This window comes from Oreochromis niloticus, linkage group LG4, assembly GCF_001858045.2.
Source record: "Oreochromis niloticus isolate F11D_XX linkage group LG4, O_niloticus_UMD_NMBU, whole genome shotgun sequence".
NCBI lineage: Eukaryota > Metazoa > Chordata > Actinopteri > Cichliformes > Cichlidae > Oreochromis > Oreochromis niloticus.
The window spans coordinates 4,879,926-4,885,056 of NC_031969.2; the positions used below are offsets into that span (position 1 = coordinate 4,879,926).

Consider the following 5,131-nt stretch of genomic DNA (forward strand, 5'->3'; position numbering starts at 1 on the left):
TCAACAACAGGTGTGTTCGGAGAACCGGATTAGCGAGCTCAAAGTTGGCGCGATGATTTGATCTTGGATGTAGTAAGTGAGGTACGAAGAACGGACCCCAGGGTCTCTAAGGCCAAAACAACAAACAAAAACCCTCATTCTAACTGGATGGCCATGAGCCGCCTGGCCTTGGTGGATTCCGGGGAGGGGGGGTGCCTACTGGGGTCAGCGGGGGAGCTGGCCCCATTCCTTCCCTCCCCATCCCCAACTGTCTCCCTCTTCCCGCTCCATCTCACCCACCCACACATTCAGGGTCTTGGGGTACAGGTGTGTCACTGAGGTGCAGGGGAGGCATTCCACCTCTGTCCCCTTCTGGCCACCTTTGCCTCAATTTTACTCCGCAACCTAGACATCCACATTACTCACACTCTCAAAACACATACATGTAGGTACTTGGGGGTGGGCACGTTATACGCCGTCCAGAGGATGGTTTGTATATCCAACCTAACCTCTGGGGCCGGTGTCCACCTCTCAATTTTAAATGCATTTAGACATTGACGGTTCTCGGGAGGGGCCGTGCTGACACCTACTGCTCTCTGGCAGGAAGCACAATGCCCCTCCCATGTTTTAAATGCACTTTAAAACAGTTTTGATTGTTTGATTTTTCTTTTGCCTGGGAGATCAGCGACCTTAACAGGTTTCATCTCTCATTTGCGCTTTCGCTCCATGTTCTAAAGTGTACAGGCTCACACAGCATTCGGCAGCCCACTTGCCCTACCCCCAGCTAAACATCCAATCACTGTTAGTATGCAAATGACCCGGTGTCTGGTTTCTCAGTAGGCAGGGCGGAGCAAAATGAAGCAGCAAATCTCTGAAGTCAAAATCATAGTGAGATAGTTAACCATTAAAAAGAAGAAAATCATTTTATACAAACGTACAGAACTTGAGTAAGTGGCTTTATGGCTTTATGTAACAGAAGTTCCTTCTCAGCTGACAATTTTTTATGCCATAGGATGCAGTACCACTCTTTGAGGACGCCACAGAAGCCATTAGTCAGGCAGTTTGGAATATTTTCATATTGCATCTGTTCCCCCCACCCCCCCCCACCCACAGCCACTCACCAGCCAGGTTATACAGGCCTGTCCACACCTGCCAACATTGAACAGAGAGACAAATGTAAACATGGTGTACGAGTTTCTCAGCAACACAAATAAGCTGTAGAAATCTGTCCAACCTCATCAGTGGTAGCTTGTTGTGATCTCTCCCGTGCATAGGTGTGGTCACCAGTAGTGATCAGTGTGGCCAGGTCATAGTGATGGTTCCTGTAGGGAGAGTTGGGATCATTTGTGTCCACTGCACCCAGAGACCTGCAGTGGTCTAATGCCTCCTCCCAGGTCTTATTCTCCTTCACTAAAACCAGTTTCTCATCATAGCACATGAAAGAATGATTGGAATGACAACCGTGAGTAAACCATAAGCCATTATACTTATATACACAGTCTCCATTCTGACTTGCCCCTGAAAAAAGAAGCAGAGAAGAGATACCGTTATTTACTGTTCCCAACAGTAAATAACACAGTAATGTTAATATCAACAAATGTCATCTTGCAAAATCTAATAAGAATCAATAATTTGCACTCACACCTAAATAGGTCTTATTCTAAGATTAATATTTGAGCTTTAAAACATGTTACTTACTATAACTATCCCACTTGGTGAAGCTAGCTATCTCGTCTCCTCAGGACCATTTCCATGTACTTGTATTAGCTCGATATAATCCGATCCAGCTTCCAGAACTGAAAAATGTGTTCTCTTGTTCATTTCTGATTGTGACCAGGTCTGTGTGGTACTTCCTGCAGAAGGTCTGTGCTTTTGTCCAATTGTCATGTAAGACCCAGAGTAAAGTTTCAAGTTTAACAGATCCCCACAGAAAGAAAAGCAGCAGAGGGATGAGAAGGCACATCTTTCTGAGGATGCCTTGACACTGTAACAAAAAGGTAAAGGGTCACAGAGAAGAAGACTGGAGTTTTTTGCGCTGCCATGTTTCACTGATGAAGTAGTCAAGTGTCTCTCTGAGCAACGACAATGTAGGACAGATAATGATGTTAGGAAATGTGGATGAGTCTTGGATTAAACAAGAACTGTATAAATGTTATTTACATTATTCACAGCAATATTACTTAATCAACTTAATATTTCACCTAATGTACTTGTTTGATGTCATCCTATGAGAATTTCACATGCCTTAATCATGTATGGTACAAATAACTAAAACAGTAAATTAACTTAAAAAAAAAATCTGGTTAACAACTTGAACAATCTTTTCTAGTGAAGTGGGGCATTCATAGGTGATATACTATCAGCAGGTTAAACCATTCATTACACTGTGTATCAGTTCCTACAGCAGTACTCTCCTTGTCAGCAGATAATGGGGAACCTTTGAAGCTCAGTTTCTACTGATGACGCTTTTTCATCAAGTCTGTGAGATACTCATATACTGTGATACTTGTGAAAGCTTTTCTTTAGCATAAACTTGACATTTGTTCGAAGCATTTGAAAAGCTCTGGCTTTCTATTCTCAGTTTCATTTAAATCTTTCTGAATTCCCCAAAAGATGCAAAGCAGCATTCAAATGTGGTTTTGTGTTGGGGATCTTTGTCCTTTCTACTTCTATTTTTGCTCTCAATCCTTTGAGAAATAATAGTTTTGCATCTCTTTATTGTAAGGATTTATAAAAAAATATTTATGTTTATAGAACACTCTTTTTTGGTAAGTTTCAAACAACCTGTCAAATCTTAGTGTACTCACTTCGCTCTTTCATTGGTTTTCTCCACCTGCTGCACTTTATAGCTTCTAAGTTTACCTCCTAGCATCCATCCATCCAGCTGGGAGATATAATTTCTTCAGTGTGTCTTACGTCTGCCCTAGGGCCTTTCTCCCTGGGCAGGCATGGCCCATTCTCTGGCAGATGCCCGAACCACCTTGTTTTGGAGGAAGGAAGGCTCAGGGTTTAAGTAGGCATCATCATGGGCTCATCCGATTAGAATGAGAATAAGCAGTCATCAATCATCTGCAGGTTTTGTCGTTTTATTGAATAATGGGTAAAGGAAAGACACACATGGACTGCTATCTCTGAAAGGAAATAAAATATGATTTAAGTAACTCAAAATAATACATGAACTCAGGAGACTCAAACAGAAACTCACCTCAGCTGCCACCCCATGTGGGAGTGAAGAAAGAGTGAGCTGTAGGTGAGTGCAGTCCTTATATAACGAGTGACAGGTGAGTGCAATTAAGGGCAAGCACCACACCCAATCAAAGGTGGGGAAAAGAAACAAGGTGCATCTGGTGAAGTGAATGTGCTGAAAGGTGAGCCTTTATAACACCTCAAATGGTTTCTTTCGATGTGAAGGAGTAATCCCAGAAGAAATTTTGTTTTTCCAAGAGTTGTTCCAAGACAGTTGTTCCAACAAATTTACTTTGCAAAGTGGACCGTTACAGCATTTGCTATAATGATCCACTTGATAGTCATATTTAGAAGTTCATAAGAATTTTTTTATTTTGCGTTATTACAATCACAATGGATGAGACCGGGGGACGGAAAAGAAAAAGAAGAAAGAAACAAGCGGAACAAAACCGCGACAACCCCCACCCCAACTAGGTGATGGTGTCAGGGGTCGTGTGGATGAATCTGATTAAAGATACATGGGAAGAGAACTAGAACATAATGCACACAGACTAAGGCTAACATAATAAAACCGGAAAACAGGAAGTGGAACATATGGAAGATAAACAGTGAACATGAACTGAAAACACTGGGTCAACGACCCAGGAACCCTGACAGATGGAGCCGATCAAAGGAGCTCTGTTGTGGCAGCAGAGACTGTATCAAGGCTAATGTGGTCCAACAAACGGTCTCTATATTGGTTAATATTAAGATTCTTTTTATTTTTCTAGATCAGGTGAGTTGTCTTAGCAATGCATAAGGCAGTGAGAGCCATGTGGACTGTATTCATCTCTGTAGTGACCTCATCTACGTCACCCAAGAAGCAAATTAAGGGAAGGCTGGCTGTTACATTTCAGACACTTTGATAAGACTTCACATATGCAACACCAAAACCTCAGAACAGGTGGACAGAACCAAAGAGTGTGGTTGTGATTGTCCGGTGTATTGCCTTGACATTGTGAGCAGGTGTTGGATGACATAAAATCCATACTGAACATCTGTTGACCTGTATAGTGCACTCTATGCAGGACTTCTGTATTCTATTAATTGTAGATTGGGATTTCTAATCAATTCAAAACCTTTTAAACATGTCTGAGAACAGAAGTTGTGGTCCAAGCTATTTCACAATAGGAAGGGATATTCATCTATTTTGAGAGTGTCCTGTATAGACAGTAATTTGGGGGTTTTGAGATTAAGAAATTGTACTACACCTCATGGTGTTTGTAATTTGACTTTACATTGGTCGTATTGGTCCATTTGATGGACCTTTGTTGTTATTATTATTTATTTTATTTTATTTTTATTTTCAGTTGTTACAGACAGGACAGACATGGCTGGGGGATAGGAAAGGGAGAAAGAAAGATGAAGGAAAAGAAAAACAGAGGGGAACAGGGACAGTGAGTAACTTAAACTTAAAAAGAGAAAAAAAATCTCCTGGATCACCTGTTGAGAGGGAAAAAAAAGAAAACAAGCACAAAAAGAGAGCAGCATAATAAACACAAGACCATTGCAATAATCCAGCTAAGTCAACACGTTCTCACTCCCAACTCGTCAAATGTGTGACGCATGGTCAGGCTCCCTCTGCTTCACTTATCGACGCGCAGGGTACCCCCCTCGCGTCGAGAATTGACGTGCAGGGTCCTCCTATTGAATACTATAGGGCTCCCTAAACGTTGTTTATTGATGACAAGAGATTGCCGCGGAAGAGCCTGTTGTCCATATATTTATATATTTCCGAAATCACATTGTAGTGACGTGTACTGAACACAATATATTATATAATGTAAACAACTACCTGAGAAACAGCAGATACAGCAGATAAATTAATTATAGGCCATTACTTTTGTATCGTTTATTGCATTTATGGAGGGAGAGGTGTATGCTGGGTAATGGCACAGCTAGCGACCGGGTGACTTTATTCACCCGC

General features: G+C 41.7%; 1 long non-coding RNA gene across 2 annotated transcripts; it reads right to left on the reverse strand.

The window, feature by feature from the left end:
* Positions 1 to 1,089: 1,089 nt before the first annotated feature.
* Positions 1,090 to 3,465, reverse strand: LOC109201812 (uncharacterized). 2 transcript variants are annotated; one of them, XR_002061742.1, is made up of 5 exons: positions 3,185 to 3,465; positions 2,787 to 3,110; positions 1,678 to 1,963; positions 1,214 to 1,497; positions 1,090 to 1,128 (listed from the first exon to the last, which is right to left on the reverse strand). It is a non-coding gene; the product is annotated as an uncharacterized LOC109201812 (long non-coding RNA). The 2 variants fall into 2 exon arrangements; XR_003219777.1 differs by having other exon boundaries at positions 2,787 to 3,465.
* Positions 3,466 to 5,131: the final 1,666 nt, after the last annotated feature.